Raw genomic sequence first — 8204 nt, 5'->3', positions numbered from 1 at the left:
AATGGTCATGCTTAGTCAAAAGAACACTATTCAGCTAAGATTTTACGTGGATGAATTTGAGGTTGCAAATCCGCTTGGTTCTAAGAAAGGAAAGCACAAATTGACAGCAGTGTATTACAGACTTGGAAACCTGGATTGTAGATTTTTATCAGAACTTCAAAATACATCCAATCTGGTTTTACAGACTACGAGGAGATATTTAAACCTTTGCTAAATGATATTGGGATTCTGGAAACACGGGGAGTTTTTTTGCGTTGTGGTAGGGAGGAGAGGGTCTTTCGGGGAACCATAGCTACCTTCTCAGCTGACAACCTGTCAGCTCATGCACTAGCTGGACTGACAAGAAGTTTTAGCTCAGGGAGAATCTGCAGGTTCTGTAATGCCACAAACCAAGACATTAAAAGGAAATTCACTGAGGATGACTTCAATATGCGAAACCCAACAAATTATCACTACCAGTTACAAGCAGTGAAAGCAAATCCAAAACATACTGGAATTTATGGCATCAGGAATCCATGCTGTCTCAAGATTAAAATTTGTGCCTACTCCTATAGTTTACTTGTTCCCGCCAGATATAATGCATGATTTTATGGAGGGCATTATCCCAGCCATTCTACGTTTAGTGTTAGGAAAGCTTGTGAGCGAGAAGCAAATCAAATTAGCCCAGCTAAACTATGAGATACAACATTTCCCTTATGGAGTGCATGATAGAACATCAAAACCCCCTCCCATATCTGACCAAGCATTAAAACCCGGTGGCCATTTTCCAGGTACTGCCATGGAAAAGTGGACACTCTTTAGGTTGCTATCACAAATGATAGGGAACGAGATCAAAGAATGTCCTGCATGGGATATCTATGTATGCCTGAGGGAGATTGGTGACATTATTAAGAAAAGCTGGCTTCCATACCTAGAGGATAGGATTACAGTTTTCCTTGCCCTTATTGACAAAGAATTTCCTGGAACACATACTCCAAAAATGCACTTTTTGATCCATTATCCCAGACTTACGATGGCCTTTGGGCCATTAATCCATGTCTCATGTTTACGTTTTGAAGCAAAGCATCAATATTTCAAAACAATTGCTCGCACAAGCTGTAACTTTAAAAACATTGCTAAAACACTTGCAAAACGACACCAGATGCAGCAGTGCTGGGAACAAAGTAATACCAAGTACTTGGGGAAAAAAATAATGACAGCTGACACCAGAGATGTACCCCTGCATGCCCTGCCAAATCCATTCACTGGAGCTTTGCTGTTGAAATGTGGGAGAAATGTCACACCTGACTGTGCAATTAAAACTAGGTCCATTACAGTGTATAATGTTTCATACAACATTTCAACAACAGGAAGCTGTGTTGTTATTGGAACTGTACATGCTGAGGACATCCCAGTGTTTTTAAAGATCTACCACATTTTTGGAATCCTGGGCAACTGGTTTCTGTGCGGCAAAATTTTAAGGCCTACAGGTTTTAACAGTCACCTCCATTTGTATAAGTATATAAGTATAAGTATATATACTCTTTTGATCCCTGCATTTATCCCAATCCGTGAATTAGTGAAACACACACAGTGAACACACAGTGAGGTGAAGCACACTAATCCCGGCGCAGTGAGCTGCCTGCATCAACAGCGGCGCTCGGGGAGCAGTGAGGGGTTAGGTGCCTTGCTCAAGGGCACTTCAGCCGTGCCTACTGGTCGGGGTTCCAACCGGCAACCTTCCGGTTACAAGTCTGAAGCACTAACCAGCAGGCCACGGCTGCCCCAAAATGCGTGGAGCGGACGGAGCAAGCCCCTCTTCCGTCTCCTTGTTCCAAAAATCAGATTAATATATAGTCCTCGGGTAGAGGACGTATCAGATATTAAACTGATAAGAACAGATACTACACTTGATCTTAGCCAAAAGGCCGAGAAGCGATACACTGTGATACATTGTACACTGTGCATGAAGAGCCTCAATGGAAAGTGCTGTCACCCGGTGAAGAGATAGCTTTTCATGGCTTGGATAGCTACATCAATTCAGATGGAATTCATACAGTGTCTTTGCGACATTGGATATAAAGGTTATTCTTAATGAAAATGGAAAAGAAAATTGATAATAATGAATTGATGACAGAATGGTATAACACTCTAGCTTTTTGTCATTTGCAGAGCACCTCATCGATGGTGAGACCCTCCTGTCCTTGACAGAGAGAATGATAGATCAATTTTCCCCCATAATTAAAACCCAAATCAAATTCAGTAAATTACTGGCAAAATTAAAAGAAGACATCCCAACATGCACCATGAGGTATTGTGTTTAGTTAGAATCATAACACATTTTACCTATCAATAAACCTTATGAAGATTTAACAGACAAAACTAATCACGCACGTTTCAGTTCTTTCAGTTTGCAGGCAATTAACGCCCCAACATGGCTCCATTCCATCAACCTCCCGGAAATTTCCACCATTATTGCGTGTAGCAAACTGTCAGAGGAAAGTCCTGATTTCCACACACCTGCATACAGATCAAAGTGGAGGTCCCAAATAATCCAAGTGCTTTTTGATAGTATGTGTGTGCACACCTGGTAAGTACTGTAAAGTATTGTTTTTCTAATGACACTCTCTGTGATGGTCTTTTATATACATAACACAATCCCTTTTCAGCGGTTAATATGTACAGCTTGTATCTTCCAGTTATTAAAATAATTTTCCCTGCTTAATTTCAAAGGTACCCAACCAGTAGACAGTATCATCACATTTGTAATGCACTCGTGTCCAAACATCCTTTTCTACGAGACCGCACTGGACAAGGATATGTAAGTAGATCATGAAACAATACATGTAAAAACAATTTAAATACAAGACAGAGCTAGTTCATGGAGGAAGCCACATATAGCCACACACACACACCATTTGCTGATAATTAGTTGCATAATGTCTGTGTACTATCTTTCTAGGACAGTTGGTTGGAAATGCTCAAAAACAAATTCAAGAAAGAACAAATTCCACTTAGCACGCCTGAAACTGAGTTTTATAGATCAAGGTATGGGAAAACAGGACTTGTCCCATCACAGGTAAATCTGAAAATCTTTTTCAAGGAGGTTTTATTGTCACATACATTAATACTGAATGTTAAGACACTTTTGGTGGGTGTGTGTGCGTGCATGGGGGATGGGGGGGTAGGTATGTGTGGGAGACAGATGGTTTCTGATTTTCTTTTATTGTCCTATGTAACAGTCTGCTTCCAAGGATGCAACTCAAGGCCCATCAACTGTAGCCACAGCTCTGCAAAGTGTCAGCTCCATAACCTGTCAACCTATCGACAACCTGTCAAGTGTACTTTTGCACTCACTGTTCCTACATAGACCACATCTTGCCTCATGGCATTTAAATTCATTAATTAACCCGCAGTGTTTAAAGCGTGTGAAAAAAGTAGCGTTTTATAATAAAGAAATTACGGTAAATTCTATTCCTATTAAATATTGACAAATTACTAAATGTTGAGGATGACAAAAGATCATGTTTACAGGAAAATGAAGATCACTATAGTAATGAAGGAGGAGTGCAGGAAAACCAGGCCCAATATTGGTAACCTCAGCGATAGAATGAAGAGAACTGTCTCCGAAAGAGTGCATTTCATTCAAAGCCATTCCACCCAGGAGATTCTGACGGAATTCCCAGCTTTACATCATATTGAAATTGTGAGTTCAGTTATACTTGGGCTTAATTATTAATTATTTAATTGAGTTTGTCATCTGTTTAAATACTGTACTTTTATTTGATTTTGTGTGTGTGTGTTTAGATTTTCTCTGAAATTGAGCATGCTTACAATGTTGACATGGACCAGATGTTGCTGCAGGGTTTTGGGAGGGCATCAGATAAAATCCTTGCACAGGCCAAAAAAAGGAAGTTAGGGAGTGAGTTAATATCCCAGTATGAGATGGCACTGAGTGAGACAAGTGAGGAGGCACACAAAGGTAATTGAAGCTTTATTTTACATTCATATTTATTTTGCCTTTCTTATGCAAAGCTTATCCAGGATATTAACTATTTTAGGACTCAGAGTTTATGCTGCTGCCCTCCTGCTTCCCCTGCTGTTTGACAAGAACCCAGACAAAGTCTACGTCATTGACAAGGTGAGAGTACCACTAGTTATTCATAGTGTTTACATAGCACAATCATAGCAGATTTCATAAATTCTTCACAATGCATTAATGACTGTTTTATAATATATTCATACCCAACCATACATACATTTTCAATGTGGACTGTGATAACTTATCAACATACTGTACAAGTCCCAATGTCTGTGATGACTTCACAAGTTCATGAGTTGTATAGTAAAGTGACATTTGAAATAAACTTCAGAAGATATTCATGAATTAACAAAGGTTGGATTATTTAAACTATGAGAATTACCTGTAAAAGCCTCAGGACATTTGTTACATATCATTTACAGTGAGGGAAATATGTATTTGTACCCATACTAATGTTGACTAAAGACACAACAACCTTTAAGGACACCAATCTTTGTGGTGAAAGAATGATGTATTGTAAATAAACAAATGTTCTTCCTTAAAATATAGGGTCAATAAGTATTTAAAGGAACCATATGTAAGATTGTGGCCAAAACTGGTACTGCAATCACTTTCAAAATACTGAAGAGCGGTGTATCCCCTCCCCCTCCCCCCTGACTCGAGGTTGCCAACCCTGATGGCGAAACACTACTGACTTCGTGATTAGTAGATAGGTGGAGGGTGGCGCATCAGGCCAAAACACAACATGACATGACAAAACACAACATCAACATCAGTTAAGGGGTTCCAACTTCACTTTTTAAATGACAATATCCTGGCCGGACTACTGTTGTCAGTGATATAAGTATTTGAAATGAACATGATTTCTTAATGTCTAGTGACATATCAGGGCCATTTTATGATTAATTGAAATATTTTTCTTACATACGGTTCCTTTAAACTCCCATAGAGGCAGGCAGATGTTTATTTTTAAAGTGCAGCTCTTTCATGGATCCAGGATACTATGCATCCTGATTGAGTTCCCTTGGCCTTTGGAATTAAAATAGCCCCACGTTTTCACATACCCTTCACCATATCATGGGATGGGATAATAATAAGATCATCCAATAAAATCATCCCTGAATGCAAATCAAACCACTTTTTATGACCCTAACACACACATTATGTTGGCTGATGTGCGTGGTTGGTGCAGCTAATACGTTGATTACACCATGCCAATCTTCTAGGTATGGTAATAATAATAATAATAATAATAATAATAATAATAATAATAATAATAATAAGCTTTATTTGTATAGCACCTTTCATACACAGAATACAGCTCAAAGTGCTTTACATTTGAAGCATGTAACACAATAATAGTCAGTCAGTCATTATCAATCACTTTTCTTCATTGCTGGGGCCGTTTATGATCCACTCAGCAACATATCAAAAATATAGAAAATGACGCCATAAGACTGGCAGCCTTAACCCTCTTACCCCCACAAGCAGCCATATGGCAACTGTGGCAAGGAAAAACTCCCATATTCCAGGAAGAAACCTTGAGCAGAACCTGACTTAATAGGGGGAGCCCATCTGCTTCTGGCTGGCTGCGCCCTCCAATAGCAGCAGATGTAGAATAATCTGAAAAAGTAGTCTACAGGATAAGATGAGTTAACTAAAAGCTTTCCTGTATGTTTTCAGATCTTTTTTAAAAATATTTACTGAACTCGCCTGCTTGATGTACAGAGGCAGGGTGTTCCATAGTTTGGGGGCATAATGGATAAACGCAGCTTCTCCACTTTGTTTGTGGAGCACTTTGGGTACGATTAAAAGATTAGAATTGGATGATCTAAGTTTCCTTTGTGGTTGATAAGATATTAAAAGCTCAGAGATATATGAAGGTGCTATGCCATTCAGAGCTTTGTAAGTAATTAGCATAACCTTAAAATCAATTCTATAGGAAATAGGGAGCCAGTGCAGTTCAGCCAACACAGGGGTGATGTGTTCTCTCTTCTTAGTCTTAGTTAAAAGTCTAGCCGCAGAGTTCTGTATGAGTGCCAATTTCTTTAGATGTTTTTTGTGAAGACCATGAAAAGTGCATTGCAGTAGTCTAACCTGCTAGTGATAAAGGCGTGAATTCGTTTTTCTGCATCTTGTTGAGGTAAAAAGGGCCGCACTTTGCGGCCGGCAATGTTTCTCAAGTGGAAATAGGCTGTCTGAGTAACTTTACTGATATGGGGCTTAAAACTTAACTCTGCATCTAAGATGACACTGAGGCTTGTTACTTTTGGTTTGACCTGGTGCGCCAAGTTCCCCAGATTACTAAGAATAATATCTCGCTTTAGTTTTGGTCCAACCAAAAGTACCTCTGTTTTGTCATCATTTAGTTTCCAAAAATTGTTGCTCATCCTGATTAATGGAGGTTAGGCATGCAGTGAGGGAGCAAAGGCTATCTGGGTTAGTTGGCTCCACAGAAATATACAATTGGGTATCATCTGCGTAGCTGTGGAAGTTTACATTATGCTGATTTATGACGTTTCCCAATGGAAGCATATATAGAGAAAATAGCAGGGGACCAAGGCAGCTCCCCTGGGCCACACCAAAAGGCAAGTCATGTTTTTCAGATACATGATCTCCTAGACTGATATAAAAATCTCTGCCAGTAATGTAGGTTTGAAACCAGTTTAGAGCATTATCAGAGAGACCCACCCACTCAAGTGAAGGCGGTGAATTAGGATGCTATGATCAATGGTGTCAAATGCCAGACTCAAATCCAGAAGAATAAGGATTGAGACTTTGTTTGAGTCAGTAGCCAGTCTGAGATCATTGACTATTTTTACTAGAGCCGTTTCTGTGCTGTGATTTGATCTAAAACCTGATTGGAATTTTTCAAGGATACTGTTTTCGTTGAGGAAGGTATTTAACTGATTACAAACAACTTTTTCAAGTACTTTGCTCAAGAACGGTAGATTTGATATAGGCCTGTAGTTGCTCATTGGTATGGTCAAGATTTGACTTTTTAACTAAAGGTTTCACAACAGCGGTTTTAAAAGCAGTTGGAAATATACCTGTTTCTAATGAGGTATTTATTACCTTGAGAATAAAGGAGCTAAGCTATCATATACTTTTTGAGGAATCTAGTAGGATTGGATCTAAAACACATGTTGAGGAGCCGGTTTGAGTTATAATTTTTCCAAGCTCAGATTGAGTAATAGTGCTAAAGGACCCTAATTTTGGGGGGCTGTTTTTGGGTGTACTATCAACAATATTACTTGTTACCAATAGCCTCCCTTATAGAAATGACTTTGTTTTTGAAGAAGTCTGCAAATTCTTCGCATCTTAGAGAGGATGCCTGACTGAGTGTATCAAAAGGTGTTTGATGCAATAGCCTATCAATGGTAGAGAACAACACCCTAGAGTTTCCACTGTTTTCAGCAATTACCTTAGAGAAGTGGTTCCTCCTCTCATTCGAATAGCTCTATTATAATTTGCTATTTTTTCTTTTTAGAATGGCACGGTGAACCTGTAACTTAGTTTTTCTCCATGTTCTCTCAGCTTTTCTACATGATCTTTTTAGATCATGGATATTTTCGTTCATCCAAGGTGTCAGTTTGCTACAGGGCCTTTTTTAAGTCTTTAAGGGTGCCACTCTGTCAAGCAGAGCGCCTAATTCACGATTGAGAGCCTCTACCATTTGATCAATGGGATGATGTAAAATATCTAAATTTATGGAGTCTATAAGAGCTATGAACTGCTGTTCTGCTCTAATGTCCAAGAGTCGCGATTTGATTGCAATTTCGGGATGAATTTTTGGAGTATGTAGTATTAAAAGATACACAATGATGATCAGACATATTTATATCATTTACTGATAAGTCTGTGACTTCTATCCCTCTAGAAATGACTAGATCGAGGGTGTTGCCACGGTTGTGGGTGGGTCCTGTAACATGGTGCTTTAGCTCTAAACTGTCCAACACATTAAGGAACTTACTGGCTTTAGCATCAGTTGTCTTATTGACATGAATATTAAAGACGCCATTTACAATTATCCGATCATAGCTAGTGATGATGAGCGACATAAGTTCAGAGAACTGGTCGAGAAAGCCAGTCCATAGTTTAGGAGGGCGGTATAAGGTTAATAGAAGTACAGCTGGGTCAGCCTTCAGAGTGAGGGCAATATACTCAAAGGAAGCGGAATTCG

General features: G+C 39.2%; 1 non-coding gene across 1 annotated transcript; it reads right to left on the bottom strand.

Moving 5' to 3' along the window:
• Window positions 1-1731: 1731 nt before the first annotated feature.
• LOC125298671 lies at window positions 1732-1919 on the bottom strand. The gene has a single exon (XR_007194248.1). It is a non-coding gene; the product is annotated as a U2 spliceosomal RNA (small nuclear RNA).
• Window positions 1920-8204: the final 6285 nt, after the last annotated feature.

Source organism: Alosa alosa, chromosome 7 (genome assembly GCF_017589495.1).
Source record: "Alosa alosa isolate M-15738 ecotype Scorff River chromosome 7, AALO_Geno_1.1, whole genome shotgun sequence".
Lineage (NCBI taxonomy): Eukaryota > Metazoa > Chordata > Actinopteri > Clupeiformes > Clupeidae > Alosa > Alosa alosa.
This window is presented reverse-complemented; position numbering and strand designations above follow the sequence as displayed.